Consider the following 24,548-nt stretch of genomic DNA (forward strand, 5'->3'; position numbering starts at 1 on the left):
TACTAAGAGCTTCCGCTGTTGCATACTAAAATAAGGACAAGATTTGGAGTCCATGTTTGTATGATATTGTGTAAAAACTGCATTCAAGAAACTGATTTTGATGTAACATATTTGTATTGTAAACCATTATGTAATGGTCGTGTGTAAACATGATATTTTAGATTATCATTATTTGATAATCTACATAAAGCTTTTTAAACCTTTATTTATGAAATAAAGGTTATGGTTTGTTTTAAAATGAATGCAGTCTTTGAAAAACGTCTCATATAGAGGTCAAAACCTCACAACGAAATCAATTAATATGGAACGTTTTTAATCAATAAGAACGGGACATTTCATGAGCTTTTTGGACGTTTGCGTCTTCAAATCTTCATTTTCGCCTTTTGTCTTCGCACTTATTTATTTAAACGAATATTACTTGAAAATAGAACAATTGCAACTGAAAACTTTACATATTGGAAGGATATTGCTACTAAATATATGTTCATTTGGAGCACTATCAATAATCAATAATACTAATAATAATATTACTATTATTATTAATGATAATAAATTGTATTATAATAATAATAACAATAATTATATTAAATTAATAATTTTAGTAATAATGATAATACTAATATTATTAATAATAATATTAGTAATTATATTAATGATAATAATAATTAATAATAATAATAGTGATATTAATAATAATAATAATATTAATATAACAATTATATTTTACATATTAATTTCTAATAATTAAGTCGTGTATTAAAATTTCAAGTTATTATATATACATATATTTATATTTATATATATATAGACATTTATTTATAAATAATAGTTCGTGAATCGTCGGAAATGGTCGAAGTCAAATGAATTCTAGAAATATTTTGAAGTTTTTGAGACTCAACCTAACAGACTTATCTTATCGTGTTAAAAATATAATATCGTATCGAGAGTTTGATTTAAAATTAGTCGAAATTTTTTCGGGTCGTGATAGTACCTACCCGTTAAAGAAATTTTGTCCCGAAATTTGATCGAGGTCGTCATGGCAAACAATAAGAATGTTTTCCTGACGAATATGAGCTGATAAATAGAATTTTATTACTGTTGAGTAATATGGATAAGATAATTCGATTACTCGGAGAGTACGGGTGAGGCTATCACAAAATAGTGAAATAAGAAATAAAGATTCGTCTTAATTTTTGACGTAGTCACGATTGAATTCCGGAATTCAAGAAATTTAAAGAAATCTTCTACTCAGAAAGAAAATGTAATCGCACGATTTATTAGCAAACTGTCGGGATTACGGAAGAACAGAAATATCAAGGAAAATATTTCCGTGAAATGCTTAGAGATTAAGTAGGATGAAAGAGTTATGTAACATGGTTCATGATGAGGGTATGATCTGTGAACCATCATCACGTTCCATTAGAAATTCAGCATGACTTACTGTAATATAATCACGTTGGCAGGGCGTCATTATATTATACTAACTCATGCTTCAATTCTCAACACTTCTCCAGGAATTCATTCATAATTTAAACTCAAATTTTACAGAAGGATAGAAACTAAAACAGTTTCTTTTATGATGTAACATAGATAGCATGAAGAGATAGATAATTTCGGACAAAGATATTTATGAAGGTATCTTCAAAAATTATCGAAGATATTTATAACGAAAGATACGATGATATCTTAGAATTTAAAATATTTAAGATCAGAAGATGATGAAGAAATTTGTCCGCAAGGATTTAGAATAAGTAGGAGCAAAGTATTCGCTAAAGATTTCAGCAGATACTGAATCATATGAATTCTGTAAGTACAGATTTTGTGATTTATCCACAGCCTCCTTCATAGTCTGCTTAATCCGTTTTGCAGTTCCAAAACTGAGCCTTTTCAACACACCATTCTTTATTACTAAGCTTCTGGTCATTAAGACCATCTATAGCTTTTACTGCTTCATCAGCACTCTCATATCTGAATTATTGGTTATCAATCCGAGGTGTTTTTAAGAATTTCGAAGGGTTTGAATGGAGATTGTAATTGTCAAGATACAAATGACGTTTAAGATGGAATCAAGTGGCAAACTTGAAGAAATGTTTAACTGTAGAAGATGTAATTTATTAACGATATTTTAAATCAAAATGTGTTATAATTAATATTTCCTACTCTTTTAATACTTTTTAATTATCCAAGTTTAGTAGTCCAATGTTAGTAGTCTAATAGTCCAATAGTTCAATATATAATCTGGTTAATCAAAACGTATCGTGACCCATTGTACCGCTATTGTAGTTACACGTATTGTGTACATGTGTCCCGATTTATTCGATGGTATATAAAGTGCGTAAAATAAATAACAGTAATTAAATGACGATAAATAAAGTGCGTAAAATAAATGACGATAAATAAAATTGCGAGTATTAAAATTGCGATAAATAAATTGCGATAATTAAAATTGCGATAAATAAATTGCGATAATTAAAATGACAATAAATAAAATGTAATAAGGAAATAGTCATAACGGGTATAGGAATAGTTAGCTAGGATTTGGTTAGTATAGATTTAAAATTTTACGTGGTTAATTAATTTTGTTTCTAATCAATTTTATTTTGTCCATTATTTTCTTCATTATGCCACTTGTCAAATCTTGACTTGGATTTTGATCGGTCAAAATCTGAATATGATTTTGAATTTTGAATGAAAATAGTTGTTCTTTGGTGAACGGATACGTATATATGTGAATTTGAGCAGTATTGCTAATGACTGCTGAATCTGAATTGAAAAATGTACACTGTAACTTATTAATGTGAAATTTAAATATTCCTCAAGTATTACCTACCCATTAAAATATTTTCACCATTAACAGTTACATATATATTTTATTCAGATGTAATCGTGGATTTAATGAATTAATATGATATTAAACTCATCTAATTTACGGTTAGAACTAGACTACATAATCTCTAAAACATTAGGGATTACATAATCACCATGTAGAACGAAGATAAATGATGTAGAACGATATGTAGAACGAAGGTTAAAGATTATAGATATCGATTGTTAAATCGTTGATGAAAGATGTGAATGATAGCATATGTGAATTAAATATGATAAAAGCCCTTTAAAGCTTCTTTTATCTTTCTCTGGTATTACTTACCCGTTAAAAATTCACACGTTATGGTTAATATGAAAAGAATTTTTATTACGATCTCGAGATATACATAAACATATATACGTATATCCTTTTAATCGTGAACCGAAAGTAATGAATTAATATTTCATAATTCATCATTCTCGGTACTCTTCGGTGTCTGTGATGCCTACAGAGTCTGTGGTGATTGCAGTGCTTGTGGTGCTGGAGAGGATGCTGGTACTGGTGGTGTTGCTGTTGGTGTTGGTACTGCTTGTGGTACCTGCGTATGAGACGACCCGTCCCAATCCATAAGGACGAATACAATAACATAAAGTTACATTGCGAGGTTTTGACCTCTATATGATACATTTTACAAACATTGCATTCGTTTTCAAAAGACAACCTTCCATTACATCGAAAGTTGACAGGTATGCATACCACTTCATAATATTCAAACTATAAATGACCTAATCTATCATTTACTTAATAATAATCTTTATTGAACTCAACGAATTGAATGCAACGTCTTTTGAAATATGCCATGAATGACTCTAAGTAATATCTCTAAAATGAGCAAATGCACAGCGGAAGATTTCTTTAATACCTGAGAATAAACATGCTTTTAAGTGTCAACCAAAAGATTGGTGAGTTCATTAGGTTATCGTAATCAATCATTTCCATAATTTTAATAGACCACAAGATTTCATTTTTCATAAACATCATTCTCATATCAGGCATTTCGCAAACTGCATAGAGATAAAAATCATTCATATGGATTGAACACCTGGTAATCGACCTTAACAAGATGCATATAGAATATCCCAATCATTCCGGGACAACTTCGGACATGATAAATTCGAAGTACTAAAGCATCCGCGACATGGATGGGGCTTGTTGGGCCCGATAGATCTATCTTTAGGATTCGCGTCAATTAGGGTGTCTGTTCCCTAATTCTTAGATTACCATACTAAAAGGGGCATATTTGATTTGGATCATTCAACCATATAATGTAGTTTCAATTACTTGTGTCTATTTCGTAAAACAGTTATAAAAACAGCGCATGTATTCTCAGTCCCAAAAATATATATTGCAAAAGCATTTAAAAAAGGAGCAAATGAAACTCACAATACTGTATTTCGTAATAAAAATACATATGACGACATTGAACAAGTGCAAGGTTGGCCTCGGATTCACGAACCTATATTAAGTATATATATTTATATGTTGGCCAATATCTGTCTAACAATTTAGGTCAAGTCGTAGTGTATCACAATCCTAATGCTCGAGACTAATATGCAAAAGTCAACAAAAGTCAATTTGACTCTAAAATGTCTTCCAAAATCTATACATGTTTATTATATAACCTAACTAGTCATTTTAAATATATTCATGAGAAGTTATTAGAGTACATAATACACATCATTTATTAATAATTATATTTTTTTATTAAATTTTATATACGATAAAAATATACTTTTATAAATATCTTAAGTAATATAATTTATAAAATTCAATAATATAGTAGTATGTATTATTGATGAAATTATATTACATGTGGTAAAGATATCTTTGTATTATATATTTATTTGATAAAATAGTATTGATAATAATAATAATAAGTAAAAGTTGTATTATTTTGTAATAATAATAATTATTATTATTCTACTAATAATAATAATAATAATAATAATATCTATATTTACTAATGATTATAATAAAATAATAATTCTAATCTTGATAATCTTAATAATAACAGTACTTTTTAATATTAACTGCAATAATAATATTTTATATAAAAATAATAATTCTATTCAAAATGATAATTTTAAATAATAATAATAATAATACTAAATGATAATAATAATTAATAATGATATTTTATAATAACAATGATATTTCTATTAAAAAATAATTTTAATAAAAATGATAGTTTTAATATTAACATTACTTTTAATAATAATAATAATGATAAAAATAATGAAAACGATATTTTTATCTAAATCAATAACTTACAATATTTTTGTTTCATCATGATACTTATACTCATTATTTCCTAATCGATTCATTTAATAGCTTTTAATCTTCTTTTATATCGCATTCATAATAATGATAATATTAGTAGTCATAATAATTAGATAATACTAATATTAATAAATATTATAATAATATTTATGATAATACTAATAACTATTTTAATGATACTAATACTAATAATAATGACAATAGTAATAATAGTAATGATAATGTTAATAATAATCTTAATGATAGTAACGGTAGTAATACTAAAAAAATGACAATTTTTAATAATAATACTTATAACAATAATGATATTGATAATAATAATAATAATTATTAGATAATAATTATAACGACGATAATAATGACGATAGTAATAATAATCATTTTAACAATAACTATACTAAAATTAGTAATAATTCATTTGACTATATCTTTTAATCCGTTCATCGAAATCACATGAGTTCTAAATGAAAAGTTCTTAATTTTTCGCTAGCTTTCCAACGACATGCATATGATATACCTTATCTCAGTAGCATATGTTAATAATACGATTAATAATAATAATATTAATCTTAATAATAATAATAATAATGTTAATAAAAATATATATGCAGAGAAAGATAGATAGAATTATGTGTGTGTGTGTGTGTAAACCAGTGCACGAACTCGATTTAAAGATGTTACCTGATATCTCCCTCCATGCGATCACATGGCTTATGGGAGCTATACTCATGCGATCGCATGAGCACAAGTTCCAGCTCATATGCACTTATTCAAGGCTGCCGACACTCTTGTTTATTATTTATATATATTATATTTAATTTATATAATTATTTATATATTATATTATATTTACATGTATAGCTGACTTGTAAATTTAGTTCCAATAAATTGTACATCATCACTTGACTAATGTCTCGGTTCCGGTTTCTCGAACGCCTTCTCATACGCTTAGAAAACTAACACTTTCCGTTACGCGACGTGTACCTTTATTAATCATTAGACTTACATTGCCAATAAACTATATCATTCTAAATGTAACTTGATCATTTGAGTGATTTGGTCATTTGCTTCTATAAATCATCGTCTCGTTGATTATATATAATATTTTTAAATCAAAACGCTTTGTGACTAGTTAATATTATATTTAAGAACTTTGTAATTATATATATATATATATATATATATATATATATATATATATATATATATATATATATTATTTATTTTATATATATATATATATATATATATATATATATATATATATTCATCTAAAAATACAAATTTGTACATATGATATATACTTGAAATATTTATTCAATAATATAATATTTAGTTTTTCAGAACTTCGTATATTTCAAAGTTTATTTTAAAATCATTTAAACAATAGAAAATATCATGACACGTAACGTTTACACTTTAAAACTTAAAATCTATATAATTCATTTACACATCAATTTTTACTTAGACAAAACATTTTAGTAATCAATTTATATTATATCAAAAAAAAATATATTTTTCATACGTTTGAAGCTAAGTTAAATATTATAAAATTCAGTTTTCTAAAACTACTTATATTCAAAAATTATTTTGTAAAAAGGTTATAATAATAAAAATCGTTATATTATAAAATGTTTTAGAAAAGTAAGAGTGTATATAATTCATAACAGGTTTTCAAGTTTTTAAATTACTGTTTGCTGGTGAAGCGTAAGATAAAGTTTAATGGTTAATATAAACGTATGAAATCGTCTTAATGTAAAACATCAAAATGGGTTAATCTATTCAACGAATCTTATCCTAGTTATTTATTCTATATGATCAATCATTATGAAAACTACATAATTAATTTACCAAAAAGACACGAGGAAAATATTGTAAAGTAATTATTGGAGATCAAACTAGAAACTCCACTAACTTTTGTCTAATACTCGTTAATTGATATTTGTTCTTACTTGTAAGTCACTTTATTAATTATCCCGAATACCGTTAAAAATGAACGATTTCTCAAATCAACGTGGACCTCACAACAAAGACTCATAATCATACAATGTATCTGATAAATCAATCATTTGATATTATCTTCTGATTCTACCGATAAACATATTGAAACAAATACGTCCGTGTAAAGTATTATACGTTTAATACTTTGTTAATATTCTCAAGTTATAATATATATACATATACATATTCATATTCAATTATATAATGGTTCGTGAATCGTCGGAACTTGGTCGAGGTCGTCATGGGAAACAATAAGAATATTTTCATGAAAAATATGAGTTGATAAATAGAATTTTATAATTATTGCATAATATGGAATAAACAATCCGTTTATGTGAAGAGTATGAGTGAAGTTATCACAAAAGAGTGAAATAATTAAATGTAGGTTAATTTTAACCGGTGACGTAGTCACGTTTGGTTTCCGAAAATAAAGGAATTTAGAGAAAATCTTCGTAATAAGATTTAGTTCATCGGTAATTAAGGAAATTGGATCTTCTTTGGTTAATTGCAATAATCTATTTCGATTGCTCTGTCGGATATTTCACTATAAATCCATCCCCTTCGTTTCCTTACAACTCACATCTTTTATTCTTTCTCCCTCAACTCATACTTTAAAGCATTCGTCAATATGCTCTATTCCGTTCTGATCCTTGATATACTCCTAACTTTCATATATGTTATTCTTCTTTTTCATTTACCACCGGAGGATTTTATTTATTTTTACAATTACCTTGGGGTTATAGTAATTTTAATTCTCCCATGCCTTTACGTGGCAGTACGTATTGATATGAACGGTTTGTAATTTATGTGTTGTTGTCGAGCTTTATATTTTCATTTATATTCAAGAGTTCCATACTTTTGTTTCATCTTCCCGACTTCAAGTCAAGCGATTGGTGGCCCAGAATTCGTAGGTATGGATTTTGAAATGAACATAGTTAATGTTCTAAGAAGAAATTTGTAATGGTATGATCTCGATTTGTCAAATTACCAGAATATCCTGAAAAGGACCGAATCATCAAGAAAAAAATATTTTCTTGATATGTTTAGAGATTAAGTAGAATACAAGAGCCGTGTAACATGGCACATGATGACGTTATGATCTGTGAATTCAGCACGTTCCATTTAGAAACTCAGCATGGCTTACTGTAATATAATCACGTTGATCAAGTGTCATTATATTATACTAACTTATGCTTTAGTTCCCAACAGTACTTCAAAAACATTCATACTTCAAACTGGAAGGTTTAAAAATTTAGAAACTAAAATAGTTTTTTTTATGATGTAACACAGATAGCGCGAAAATATAAATAATTTCAGATAAGAATATTTATGAAAATATCTTCAGAAATATCGAGGATATTTATAATGAAAGATATGATGATATCTTAGAATATTTAAGATAAGAGGATGATGAAGAATATTTTCCGCAAGGTTTTTAGAGTAAGGAGCAAGGTATTTACAAAGGATTTCAGCAGACACTGAATCATTTGGATTCTTTGAAGGTAGATTTCATCTTTGTAATTTGTCCACAGCCTCCTTCATAGTTTGCTCAATCCGTTTCCAGTTCCAAACCTTCTCTTTTTCAGAGCTTTGCCAACACACTATTCTTTATCATCAAACTTTTGACTGTTAAGGTTGTCTACAGTTTCTGCTGAAATGTCCCGTTCTTATTGATTAAAAACGTTCCATATTAATTGATTTCGTTGCGAGGTTTTGACCTCTATATGAGACGTTTTTCAAAGACTGCATTCATTTTTAAAACAAACCATAACCTTTATTTCATAAATAAAGGTTTAAAAGCTTTACGTAGATTATCAAATAATGATAATCTAAAATATCCTGTTTACACACGACCATTACATAATGGTTTACAATACAAATATGTTACATCGAAAACAGTTTCTTGAATGCAGTTTTTACACAATATCATACAAACATGGACTCCAAATCTTGTCCTTATTTTAGTATGCAACAGCGGAAGCTCTTAGTATTCACCTGAGAATAAACATGCTTTAAACGTCAACAAAAATGTTGGTGAGTTATAGGTTTAACCTATATGTATTAAATCGTAACAATAGACCACAAGATTTCATATTTCAATACACATCCCATACATAGAGATAAAAATCAGTCATATGGTGAACACCTGGTAACCGACATTAACAAGATGCATATATAAGAATATCCCCATCATTCCGGGACACCCTTCGGATATGATATAAATTTTGAAGTACTAAAGCATCCGGTACTTTGGATGGGGTTTGTTAGGCCCAATAGATCTATCTTTAGGATTCACGTCAATTAGGGTGTCTGTTCCCTAATTCTTAGATTACCAGACTTAATAAAAAAAGGGCATATTCGATTTTGATAATTCAACCATAGAATGTAGTTTCACGTACTTATGTCTATTTTGTAAATCATTTATAAAACCTGCATGTATTCTCATCCCAAAAATATTAGATTTTAAAAGTGGGACTATAACTCACTTTCACAGATTTTTACTTCGTCGGGAAGTAAGACTTGGCCACTGGTTGATTCACGAACCTATAACAATATATACATATATATCAAAGTATGTTTAAAATATATTTACAACACTTTTAATATATTTTGATGTTTTAAGTTTATTAAGTCAGCTGTCCTCGTTAGTACCCTACAACTAGTTGTCCACAGTTAGATGTACAGAAATAAATCGATAAATATTATCTTGAATCAATCCACGACTCAGTGTATACATATCTCAGTATTGATCACAACTCAAACTATATATATTTTGGAATCAACCTCAACCTTGTATAGCTAACTCCAACATTCACATATAGAGTGTCTATGGTTGTTCCGAAATATATATAGATGTGTCGACATGATAGGTCGAAACATTGTATACGTGTCTATGGTATCTCAAGATTACACAATATACAATACAAGTTGATTAAGTTATGGTTGGAATAGATTTGTTACCAAATTTTCACGTAGCTAAAATGAGAAAAATTATCCAATCTTGTTTTACCCATAACTTCTTCATTTTAAATCCGTTTTGAGTGAATCAAATTGCTATGGTTTCATATTGAACTCTATTTTATGAATCTAAACAGAAAAAGTATAGGTTTATAGTCGGAAAAATAAGTTACAAGTCATTTTTGTAAAGGTAGTCATTTCAGTCGAAAGAACGACGTCTAGATGACCATTTTAGAAAACATACTTCCACTTTGAGTTTAACCATAATTTTTGGATATAGTTTCATGTTCATAATAAAAATCATTTTCTCAGAATAACAACTTTTAAATCAAAGTTTATCATAGTTTTTAATTAACTAACCCAAAACAGCCCGCGGTGTTACTACGACGGCGTAAATCCGGTTTTACGGTGTTTTTCATGTTTCCAGGTTTTAAATCATTAAGTTAGCATATCATATAGATATAGAACATGTGTGTAGTTAATTTTAAAAGTCAAGTTAGAAGGATTAACTTTTGTTTGCGAACAAGTTTAGAATTAACTAAACTATGTTCTAGTGATTACAAGTTTAAACCTTCGAATAAGATAGCTTTATATGTATGAATCGAATGATGTTATGAACATCATTACTAAATTAAGTTCCTTGGATAAACCTACTGGAAAATAGAAAAATGGATCTAGCTTCAACGAATCCTTGGATGGCTCGAAGTTCTTGAAGCAGAATCATGACACGAAAACAAGTTCAAGTAAGATCATCACTTGAAATAAGATTGTTATAGTTATAGAAATTGAACCAAAGTTTGAATATGATTATTACCTTGTATTAGAATGATAACCTACTATAAGAAACAAAGATTTCTTGAGGTTGGATGATCACCTTACAAGATTGGAAGTGAGCTAGCAAACTTGAAAGTATTCTTGATTTTATGTAACTAGAACTTGTAGAATTTATGAAGAACACTTAGAACTTGAAGATAGAACTTGAGAGAGATCAATTAGATGAAGAAAATTGAAGAATGAAAGTGTTTGTAGGTGTTTTTGGTCGTTGGTGTATGGATTAGATATAAAGGATATGTAATTTTGTTTTCATGTAAATAAGTCATGAATGATTACTCATATTTTTGTAATTTTATGAGATATTTCATGCTAGTTGCCAATTGCCAATTGATGGTTCCCACATGTGTTAGGTGACTCACATGGGCTGCTAAGAGCTGATCATTAGAGTGTATATACCAATAGTACATACATCTAAAAGCTGTGTATTGTACGAGTACGAATACAGGTGCATACGAGTAGAATTGTTGATGAAACTGAACGAGGATGTAAATGTAAACATTTTTTTTTAAGTAGAAGTATTTTGATAAGTGTATTGAAGTCTTTCAAAAGTGTATAAATACATATTAAAACACTACATTTATATACATTTTAACTGAGTCGTTAAGTCATCGTTAGTCGTTACATGTAAGTGTTGTTTTGAAACCTTTAGGTTAACGATCTTGTTAAATGTTGTTAACCCAATGTTTATAATATCAAATGAGATTTTAAATTATTATATTATCATGATATTATCATGTATGAATATCTCTTAATATGATATATATACATTAAATGTCTTTACAACGATAATCGTTACATATATGTCTCGTTTAAAAATCATTAAGTTAGTAGTCTTGTTTTTACATATGTAGTTCATTGTTAATATACTTAATGATATGTTTACTTATCATAGTATCATGTTAACTATATATATATATCCATATATATGTCATCATATAGTTTTTACAAGTTTTAACGTTCGTGAATCACCGGTCAACTTGGGTGGTCAATTGTCGATATGAAACATATTTCAATTAATCAAGTCTTAACAAGTTTGATTGCTTAACATGTTGGAAACATTTAATCATGTAAATATCAATCTCAATTAATATATATAAACATGGAAAAGTTCGGGTCACTACAGTACCTACCCGTTAAATAAATTTCGTCCCGAAATTTTAAGCAGTTGGAGGTGTTGACGTATCTTCTGGAAATAAATGCTGGTATTTCTTCTTCATCTGATCTTCACGCTCCCAGGTGAACTCGGGTCCTCTACGAGCATTCCATCAAACCTTAACAATCGGTATCTTGTTTTGTTTAAGTCTCTTAACCTCACGATCCATTATTTCGACGGGTTCTTCAATGAATTGAAGTTTTTCATTGATTCGGATTTCATCCAACGGAATAGTGAGATCTTCTTTAGCAAAACATTTCTTCAAATTCGAGACGTGGAAAGTGTTATGAACAGTCGCGAGTTGTTGAGGTAACTCAAGTCGGTAAGCTACTGGTCCGACACGATCAATAATCTTGAATGGTCCAATATACCTTGGATTTAATTTCCCTCGTTTACCAAATCGAACAATGCCTTTCCAAGGTGCAAATTTAAGCATGACCATCTCTCCAATTTCAAATTCTATATCTTTTCTTTTAATGTCATCGTAGCTCTTTTGTCGACTTTGGGCGGTTTTCAACCGTTGTTGAATTTGGATGATCTTCTCAGTAGTTTCTTGTATAATCTCCGGACCCGTAATCTGTCTATCCCCCACTTCACTCCAAAAAATCGGAGACCTGCACTTTCTACCATAAAGTGCTTCAAACGGCGCCATCTCAATGCTTGAATGGTAGCTGTTGTTGTAGGAAAATTCTGCTAATGGTAGATGTCGATCCCAACTGTTTTCGAAATCCATAACACATGCTCGTAGCATGTCTTCAAGCATTTGTATCGTCCTTTCGCTCTGCCCATCAGTTTGTGGATGATAGGCAGTACTCATGTCTAGACAAGTTCCTAATGCTTGCTGTAATGTCTGCCAGAATCTTGAAATAAATCTGCCATCCCTATCAGAGATAATAGAGATTGGTATTCCATGTCTGGAGACGACTTCCTTCAAATACAGTCGTGCTAACTTCTCCATCTTGTCATCTTCTCTTATTGGCTGGAAATGTGCTGATTTGGTGAGACGATCAACTATTACCCAAATAGTATCAAAACCACTTGCAGTCCTTGGCAATTTAGTGATGAAATCCATGGTAATGTTTTCCCATTTCCATTCCAGGATTTCGGGTTGTTGAAGTAGACCTGATGGTTTCTGATGCTCAGCTTTGACCTTAGAACACGTCAAACATTCTCCTACGTATTTAGCAACATCGACTTTCATACTCGGCCACCAAAAATATTTCCTGAGATCCTTGTACATCTTCCCCGTTCCAGGATGTATTGAGTATCTGGTTTTATGAGCTTCTCTAAGTACCATTTCTCTCATATCTCCAAATTTTGGTACCCAAATCCTTTCAGCCCTATACCGGGTTCCGTCTTCCCGAATATTAAGATGTTTCTCCGATCCTTTGGGTATTTCATCCTTTAAATTTCCCTCTTTTAAAACTCCTTGTTGCGCCTCCTTTATTTGAGTAGTAAGGTTATTATGAATCATTATATTCATAGATTTTACTCGAATGGGTTCTCTGTCCTTCCTGCTCAAGGAATCGGCTACCACATTTGCCTTCCCTGGGTGGTAACGAATCTCAAAGTCGTAATCATTCAATAATTCAATCCACCTACGCTGCCTCATATTCAGTTGTTTCTGATTAAATATGTGTTGAAGACTTTTGTGGTCGGTATATATAATAATTTTGACCCCATATAAGTAGTGCCTCCAAGTCTTTAATGCAAAAACAACCGCGCCTAATTCCAAATCATGTGCCGTATAATTTTGTTCGTGAATCTTCAATTGTCTAGACGCATAAGCAATCACCTTCGTTCGTTGCATTAATACACAACCGAGACCTTGCTTTGATGCGTCACAATAAATCACAAAATCATCATTCCCTTCAGGCAATGACAATATAGGTGCCGTAGTTAGCTTTTTCTTCAATAACTGAAACGCTTTCTCTTGTTCATCATTCCATTCAAATTTCTTCCCTTTATGCGTTAATGTATTCAAGGGTTTTGCTATTCCGGAAAAGCCTTGGATGAACCTTCTGTAGTAACCAGCTAGTCCTAAAAACTGGCGTATGTGTTTCGGAGTTTTCGGGGTTTCCCACTTTTCAACAGTTTCTATCTTTGCCGGATCCACCTTAATACCTTCTTTGTTCACTATGTGACCGAGGAATTGAACTTCTTCCAACCAAAATGCACACTTTGAAAACTTAGCGTACAATTCTTCCTTCCTCAATACTTCTAACACCTTTCTCAAATGTTCACCGTGCTCTTGGTCTTTCTTTGAGTAAATAAGTATGTCATCAATGAAAACAATGACAAACTTGTCAAGGTATGGTCCACACACTCGGTTCATAAGGTCCACGAACACAGCTGGTGCATTAGTTAAACCAAACGGCATGACCATAAACTCGTAATGACCGTAACGTGTTCTGAAAGCAGTCTTTGGAATATCATCTTCTTTCACCCGCATTTAATGATACCCGGAACGTAAGTCAATCTTTGAATAAACAGACGAGCCTTGTAGTTGATCAAATAAGTCGTCGATTCTCGGTAGTGGGCAGCGGTTCTTGATGGTAAGTTTGTTCAACTCTCGGTAGTCGATACACAACCTGAATGTACCATCTTTCTTCTTGACAAACAAAACAGGAGCTCCCCACGATGATGTGCTTGGTCGAATGAAACCACGCTCTAAAAGTTCTTGCAATTGGCTTTGCAGTTCTTTCATCTCGCTGGGTGCGAGTCTGTAAGGAGCACGAGCTATTGGTGCAGCTCCTAGTACAAGATCTATTTGAAATTCAACGGATCGATGTGGGGGTAATCTCGGTAATTCTTTCGGAAATACATCGGGAAATTCTTTTGCAATGGGAACATCATTGATGCTCTTTTCTTCAGTTTGTACTTTCTCGACGTGTGCTAGAACAGCATAACAACCTTTTCTTATTAGTTTTTGTGCCTTCAAATTACTAATAAGATGTAGCTTCGTGTTGCCCTTTTCTCCGTACACCATTAAGGGTTTTCCTTTTTCTCGTATAATGCGAATTGCATTTTTGTAACAAACGATCTCTGCTTTCACTTCTTTCAACCAGTCCATACCGATTATCACATCAAAACTCCCTAACTCTACTGGTATCAAATCAATCTTAAATGTTTCGCTAACCAGTTTAATTTCTCGATCCCGACATATGTTATCTGCTGAAATTAATTTATCATTTGCTAATTCGAGTAAAAATTTACTATCCAAAGGCGTCAATGGACAACTTAATTTAGCACAAAAATCTCTACTCATATAGCTTCTATCCGCACCCGAATCAAATAAAACGTAAGCAAATTTATTGTCAATAAGAAACGTACCCGTAACAAGCTCCGGGTCTTCCTGTGCCTCTGCCGCATTAATATTGAAAACTCTTCCGCGGCATTGTCCATTCGTGTTCTCCTAGTTCGGGCAATTTCTAATAATGTGGCCCAGTTTTCCACATTTATAACAAACTACATTGGCATAACTTGCTCCGACACTACTTGCTCCGCCATTACTCGTTCCGACACCATTTGTTCCTTTCGTTCTATTAACCCCTGGTCCGAAGACCTCACACTTCGCCGCGCTATGACCATTTCTTTTACACTTGTTGCAAAATTTGGTGCAGAACCCCGAGTGATACTTTTCACACCTTTGGCATAGCTGCTTCTGATTGTTGTTGTTGTTGCGGTTATTATTGTTGTTGGGATGATTGTTGTAGTTGCTGTTGTTATTGTTGTTGTTGTTGTTGTTGGGCCATTTGTTGTAGTTACGATTGATGTTGCGATTGTTGGGATAATTGTTGCGATTATTGTTGTAATTGCTGTTGTTGTTGTATTGGTGATTCTTATCACCGTTTTCCTCCCACTTTCTTTTGACCTGCTTCACATTGGCCTCTTCAGCAGTCTGTTCTTTAATTCTTTCTTCAATCTGGTTCACTAGTTTGTGAGCCATTCTACATGCCTGTTGTATGGAGGCGGGCTCGTGTGAACTTATATCTTCTTGGATTTTTTCCGGTAATCCTTTCACAAACGCGTCGATCTTCTCTTCCTCATCTTCGAATGCTCCCGGACACAATAGGCACAATTCTGTGAATCGTCTTTCGTACGTGGTAATATCAAATCCTTGGGTTCGTAACCCTCTAAGTTCTGTCTTCAGCTTATTGACCTCGGTTCTGGGACGGTACTTCTCGTTCATCAAGTGCTTGAATGCTGACCACGGTAGTGCGTACGCATCATCTTGTCCCACTTGCTCTAGATAGGTATTCCACCATGTTAACGCAGAACCTGTGAAGGTATGCGTAGCGTACTTCACTTTGTCCTCTTCAGTACACTTACTTATGGCAAACACCGATTCGACCTTCTCGGTCCACCGTTTCAATCCGATCGGTCCTTCGGTTCCATCAAATTCCAAAGGTTTGCAGGCAGTGAATTCTTTGTAGGTGCATCCTACACGATTTCCTGTACTGCCAGATCCAAGGTTATTGTTGGTATGTAGCGCAGCCTGTACTGCGGCTATGTTTGAAGCTAGAAAAGTACGGAATTCCTCTTCATTCATATTCACGGTGTGTCGAGTAGTCGGTGCCATTTCCTTCAAAATAGTCAAATGGAACAAGTTAATCATACAGAATATTAAGAGTAGTTAATAGTATTTCGTAGCATAATATGAACTCATTTATAAAAGCTTTTTCTTCATATTAGCGTTTTATAAGTTTAAATTCGGGTAGTACCTACCCGTTAAGTTCATACTTAGTAGCTAATATACAATTCAACTACTACAATTCTATATGAAAAACTGATTGTAATAATATTTCGCGTTCAAACTTTTATACAATATTTTACAAACTTACAATACCGCTTATTTTACATAAAGCATGAAATATAGCACACAATAACTTTGATACAAGATAGTTGTGAAGATAATTCTAGCTAGTACACAAGTCGTTCAGCAAAGGCAATAAAGACACGTAATTCATACGTCTAGAAACAAGTCATGCATTCTGGTTTTACTAGGACTACTTCCCATCCTTGGTCTTGTGGAACATAACCGTTATGGCCGTTGATAAGACAGTGTGTTGTAACATCGTCAAAGGGACGAGGGTTACGTAATGACCAACAGTCTCGTAATAACCTAAAAACCTCATTTCTTACCCCAATTACCGACTCTGTCACTTGTGGGAACGTTTTGTTTAATAGTTGTAGCCCGATGTTCTTGTTCTCACTTTGGTGAGAAGCGAACATTACTAACCCGTAAGCATAACATGCTTCTTTATGTTGCATGTTAGCCGCTTTTTCTAAATCACGAAGTCCTATATTCGAATATACTGAGTCAAAATAATTTCTTAACCCGTTGCGTAAAATAGCATTTGGGTTCCCCGCAATATATGCGTCAAAGTAAACACATCGTAACTTATGGATTTCCCAATGTGATATCCCCCATCTTTCGAACGAAAGCCTTTTATAAACCAAGGTATTCTTGGAACGTTCTTCGAATGTCTTACAAACTGATCTTGCCTTAAATAGTTGTGTCGAGGAATTCTGACCGACTCTAGACAAGATTTCATCAATCATGTCTCCGGGTAGGTCTCTTAAAATATTGGGTTGTCTATCCATTTTGTGTTTTTATACTGTAAAATAGACAAGAGTTAGATTCATAAAAAAAAAATACTTATTAATACAAGCAATTTTTACATATATCATAAAGCATAAGCACACTATATTACATATATTACACCACACGAATACAACTATCTTATTCCGACTCGCTCGTTTCTTCTTGTTTGGTTTTGGTTCGTTTTGCCAAGTTTCTAGGGATATATGATGTTCCCCTAATACGAGCCGTCGTTGTCCACATTGGTTTAGAAAAACCTGGTGGTTTAGAGGTTCCCGGGTCATTGTTACAACTTAAGGACTTCGGGGGTTGATGATACATATAAAGTTCATCGGGGTTGGAATTAGATTTCTCTATTTTTATGCCCTTTCCCTTATTATTTTCTTTTGCCTTTTTAAATTCAGTTGGGGTAATTTCTATAACATCATCGGAATTCTCGTCGGAATCCGATTCATCAGAGAATTGGTAATCCTCCCAATATTTTGCTTCCTTGGCGGAAACACCATTGACCATAATTAACCATGGTCGGTTGGTTGAGGATTCTCTTTTACTTAACTGTTTTATTATTTCCCCCACCGGTTCTATTTCTTCTTCCGATTCCGATTCTTCTTCCGGTTCCGATTCTTCTTCCGGTTCCGACTCTTCTTCCGGTTCCTCTTCGGGAACTTGTGAATCAGTCCACGAATCATTCCAATTTACATTTGACTCTTCATTATTATTAGGTGAGTCAATGGGACTTGTTCTAGAGGTAGACATCTATCACATAATACCAAACACGTTAAGAGATTAATATATCACATAATATTCATATGTTAAAAATATATAGTTTCCAACAAAAATGTTAAGCAATCATTTTTAAAGAAAACACGGTCGAAGTCCAGACTCACTAATGCATCCTAACAAACTCGATAAGACACACTAATTCAAATTTTCTGGTTCTCTAAGACCAACGCTCGGATACCAACTGAAATGTCCCGTTCTTATTGATTAAAAACGTTCCATATTAATTGATTTCGTTGCGAGGTTTTGACCTCTATATGAGACGTTTTTCAAAGACTGCATTCATTTTTAAAACAAACCATAACCTTTATTTCATAAATAAAGGTTTAAAAGCTTTACGTAGATTATCAAATAATGATAATCTAAAATATCCTGTTTACACACGACCATTACATAATGGTTTACAATACAAATATGTTACATCGAAATCAGTTTCTTGAATGCAGTTTTTACACAATATCATACAAACATGGACTCCAAATCTTGTCCTTATTTTAGTATGCAACAGCGGAAGCTCTTAGTATTCACCTGAGAATAAACATGCTTTAAACGTCAACAAAAATGTTGGTGAGTTATAGGTTTAACCTATATGTATCAAATCGTAACAATAGACCACAAGATTTCATATTTCAATACACATCCCATACATAGAGATAAAAATCATTCATATGGTGAACACCTGGTAACCGACATTAACAAGATGCATATATAAGAATATCCCCATCATTCCGGGACACCCTTCGGATATGATATAAATTTCGAAGTACTAAAGCATCCGGTACTTTGGATGGGGTTTGTTAGGCCCAATAGATCTATCTTTAGGATTCGCGTCAATTAGGGTGTCTGTTCCCTAATTCTTAGATTACCAGACTTAATAAAAAAGGGCATATTCGATTTTGATAATTCAACCATAGAATGTAGTTTCACGTACTTGTGTCTATTTTGTAAATCATTTATAAAACCTGCATGTATTCTCATCCCAAAAATATTAGATTTTAAAAGTGGGACTATAACTCACTTTCACAGATTTTTACTTCGTCGGGAAGTAAGACTTGGCCACTGGTTGATTCACGAACCTATAACAATATATACATATATATCAAAGTATGTTTAAAATATATTTACAACACTTTTAATATATTTTGATGTTTTAAGTTTATTAAGTCAGCTGTCCTCGTTAGTAACCTACAACTAGTTGTCCACAGTTAGATGTACAGAAATAAATCGATAAATATTATCTTGAATCAATCCATGACCCAGTGTATACATATCTCAGTATTGATCACAACTCAAACTATATATATTTTGGAATCAACCTCAACCCTGTATAGCTAACTCCAACATTCATATATAGAGTGTCTATGGTTGTTCCGAAATATATATAGATGTGTCGACATGATAGGTCGAAACATTGTATACGTGTCTATGGTATCTCAAGATTACACAATATACAATACAAGTTGATTAAGTTATGGTTGGAATAGATTTGTTACCAAATTTTCACGTAGCTAAAATGAGAAAAATTATCCAATCTTGTTTTACCCATAACTTCTTCATTTTAAATCCGTTTTGAGTGAATCAAATTGCTATGGTTTCATATTGAACTCTATTTTATGAATCTAAACAGAAAAAGTATAGGTTTATAGTCGGAAAAATAAGTTACAAGTCGTTTTTGTAAAGGTAGTCATTTCAGTCGAAAGAACGACGTCTAGATGACCATTTTAGAAAACATACTTCCAATTTGAGTTTAACCATAATTTTTGGATATAGTTTCATGTTCATAATAAAAATCATTTTCACAGAATAACAACTTTTAAATCAAATTTTATCATAGTTTTTAATTAACTAACCCAAAACAGCCCGCGGTGTTACTACGACGGCGTAAATCCGGTTTTACGGTGTTTTTCATGTTTCCAGGTTTTAAATCATTAAGTTAGCATATCATATAGATATAGAACTTGTGTGTAGTTAATTTTAAAAGTCAAGTTAGAAGGATTAACTTTTGTTTGCGAACAAGTTTAGAATTAACTAAACTATATTCTAGTGATTACAAGTTTAAACCTTCGAATAAGATAGCTTTATATGTATGAATCGAATAATGTTATGAACGTAATTACTACCTTAAGTTCCTTGGATAAACCTACTGGAAAAGAAAAAAATGGATCTAGCTTCAACGGATCCTTGGATGGCTCGAAGTTCTTGAAGCAGAATCATGACACGAAAACAAGTTCAAGTAAGATCATCACTTGAAATAAGATTGTTATAGTTATAGAAATTGAACCAAAGTTTGAATATGATTATTACCTTGTATTAGAATGATAACCTACTGTAATAAACAAAGATTTCTTGAGGTTGGATGATCACCTTACAAGATTGGAAGTGAGCTAGCAAACTTGAAAGTATTCTTGATTTTATGTAACTAGAACTTGTAGAATTTATGAAGAACACTTAGAACTTGAAGATAGAACTTGAGAGAGATCAATTAGATGAAGAAAATTGAAGAATGAAAGTTTTTGTAGGTGTTTTTGGTCGTTGGTGTATGGATTAGATATAAAGGATATGTAATTTTGTTTTCATGTAAATAAGTCATGAATGATTACTCATATTTTTGTAATTTTATGAGATATTTCATGCTAGTTGCCAATTGCCAATTGATGGTTCCCACATGTGTTAGGTGACTCACATGGGCTGCTAAGAGCTGATCATTAGAGTGTATATACCAATAGTACATACATCTAAAAGCTGTATATTGTACGAGTACGAATACGGATGCATACGAGTAGAATTGTTGATGAAACTGAACGAGGGTGTAAATGTAAACATTTTTGTTAAGTAGAAGTATTTTGATAAGTGTATTGAAGTGTTTCAAAAGTGTATAAATACATATTAAAACACTACATTTATATACATTTTAACTGAGTCGTTAAGTCATCGTTAGTCGTTACATGTAAGTGTTGTTTTGAAACCTTTAGGTTAACGATCTTGTTAAATGTTGTTAACCCAATATTTATAATATCAAATGAGATTTTAAATTATTATATTATCATGATATTATCATGTATGAATATCTCTTAATATGATATATATACATTAAATGTCTTTACAACGATAATCGTTACATATATGTCTCGTTTAAAAATCATTAAGTTAGTAGTCTTGTTTTTACATATGTAGTTCATTGTTAATATACTTAATGATATGTTTACTTATCATAGTATCATGTTAACTATATATATATCCATATATATGTCATCATATAGTTTTTACAAGTTTTAACGTTCGTGAATCACCGGTCAACTTGGGTGGTCAATTGTCGATATGAAACATATTTTAATTAATCAAGTCTTAACAAGTTTGATTGCTTAACATGTTGGAAAAATTTAATCATGTAAATATCAATCTCAATTAATATATATAAACATGGAAAAGTTTGGGTCACTACATCTGCTGCTTCATTCAGCTTTTCCAAAAATTCGAAGAACTAAATGGTAGATTGGGGTGTTTTTCAGAAACTTCACATTCGAAGTATGTAAGTCTAGAAGATAGACGTTATATCTACACATATAGTTGTTGGCGTAGACATGCTGCGAGATTTCAAAATACTGATTGCTGATTCCCAGTAATTGGCATGACAATTCTTGTTACAAGATGCGGATGAGTAAATGATGGGGTTTCGATAACTATAATGATTTTTCGAAACGTCAAAGATCAGTGAAGTTGTTGGTAAGTTTATTGCTAATGTGGTGGAACATAAACGGCTCCCCGGTAACGATGGTGAAAGGGAAACGTATATATAGAGGTTATAATAAGACTGTTTCAACTGAAAAGTCAAGGTTGACTTACTGGAGCTGTGACAAAACTGACTACTTTAAAAAGGAATTGAAAAGTTATTTTAGCTAATAAATGCCAAAGGGTTGACACGGTACGTGTTAAACTTTGACTTTGGTTTCGAGAGTTTTTCAGGTGCATGACTGTGGGTAACATGTGGTTGAATCATCATCTTGATTGTTCATTATTTGAAGTGTCTTCAGGAATTTCAAAGGGTTTGAACACAGATTGTAATCGTCAATGTACATATGATGTTCTAGCACAATTTTGAAGTCAAAGTATAGCTTTGAAAGATATAGAAATCTAAGAGTGATGTCTTCTGTTAAATTTTGACTTGGATTTTGATTTGTCAAAATCAGAATATGTAATCAAATTTGGATGAGAAACGTGTTTTGATTTCTATGAAAGGATGTACATTGTTGTGAAAGTAGTGAGTATAGTTGATGATTGCGGAATCAGATTCGAAGAATGTAACATATTAGTTGTGAATTTATATATCTCTCGGGTATTACCAACCCGTTAAAAAATTTTCACAAATAACATTTTTGTACAAATGAATTTTATTACAGTCTTTATGAAAATTTATATGTATGTATATTTTCTTCCGATGTAATGTAGATTTAATGAGTTAATATTAAATTAAACTCATTTGATTTTCGGCTGGAATTAGAAATGAATAATTTCTAAAACTTTAGAAATTTCCTAATTTTCGTGGATTATCATTTCATCATAAATGAAATTATGAATCAATGCTTCATCATTCATTTTTATTGATATCCACCCGGTGAATGATGTTGGTGTTCGTGGGATTCTTGTGAACTTCGCAAGGTACGAATGATGTTCTCTAGAACGTTTCGAGTATATCGAAAGTGTAAAATCAAATATGTAATCTAATAATACACTTAGTTTATTATGAAATGGAATTCATTGAATTTAAACAGAAATTGTAATTAACGATGGTTAAGTTGTTAACGAAGGATGTTCATCATAGCATATTAATAATATGAATTTAACCGAGTAGTATCTACCCTTTTTTTAATTCATACATAATAGCTTCGTACGAAAAGATATATTATAGTTTCAAAATTTATATATATAAGAAATACATATAAATTCTTCAGCAAAAATGAGTTAATACTTCATAACTCGTTGATACAATATACGCGTTGTTGATTAGTGATGATGTTTGTGGTGATTATAGATCTGGTGGAGTTTGTGATATTGTAAGCGCTGCTGATGTTGACGATGCTGACGGTAATGACGGTGCTGTGATGTTGACGGTACTGTTGATGATGTTGGTAAAACAAGTCTAGCTTGTAAATCGCGCCCCATCCTATCAGGGTTTCTACTCTTCCTTCTATTATTTCGGTATACTCATCTGATTTATGGTTAAGGCTAGAATAGTTAATCTCTGAGACTTTGGAGATTACATAATCACCACAGAATGTTTCTCCAATGAAATTATAGATTAATACTTCATCGGTTATTATTGTTGGTACTCCTTGGTATCTATGGTGCATGTGATGTTGATGCTCGAGGTACAAATTGTGATGTTGAGGTGTGGGATGCGAATGTTGCTGTTGGTGGTGGTGATGGTACTGTTGGTGTTGCTGATGGTGGTACTGTTGCTGCCGGTGCTGCTGCTGGTGCTTGTAACCTTTGCACCACATCCTCCAAAGTCACTACCCGAGCGCGAAGCTCGTTGACTTCTTCTATTACACCGGGATGATTGGCGGTCCGGACGAGCGGATGAATAAGATCTAGAATTTGAGATAATATGTAGTCATGATGAGACACTCTGGAAATGAGGGAGAAAATGGTGTCTCGGACAGGTTCGCCAGTAAGTGCTTCAGGTTCATCGCCAAGAGGGCAATGTGGTGGATGGAAGGGATCACCTTCTTCTTGTCTCCAATGATTGAGGAGGCTACGAACCCATCCCCAATTCATCCAGAATAGATGATGACTAATTGGTTGATCCATTCCGGTCACACTGCTTTCGGAGCTCGAGTGAAACTCCATATCGGAATCCGAAGGACTTGAATTAGTGCCGAGTTCCATTCGTACGATTGAATAAATGATTTTTTTTCCGATATGAAATGATTTCCGGCTATCGGATAGTATTCTAATTTCATAGAATATATATATATATATATATATATATATATATATATATATATATATATATATATATATATATATATATATATATATATATATATATATATATATATATATATATATAT

Source organism: Rutidosis leptorrhynchoides, chromosome 3 (genome assembly GCF_046630445.1).
Source record: "Rutidosis leptorrhynchoides isolate AG116_Rl617_1_P2 chromosome 3, CSIRO_AGI_Rlap_v1, whole genome shotgun sequence".
Lineage (NCBI taxonomy): Eukaryota > Viridiplantae > Streptophyta > Magnoliopsida > Asterales > Asteraceae > Rutidosis > Rutidosis leptorrhynchoides.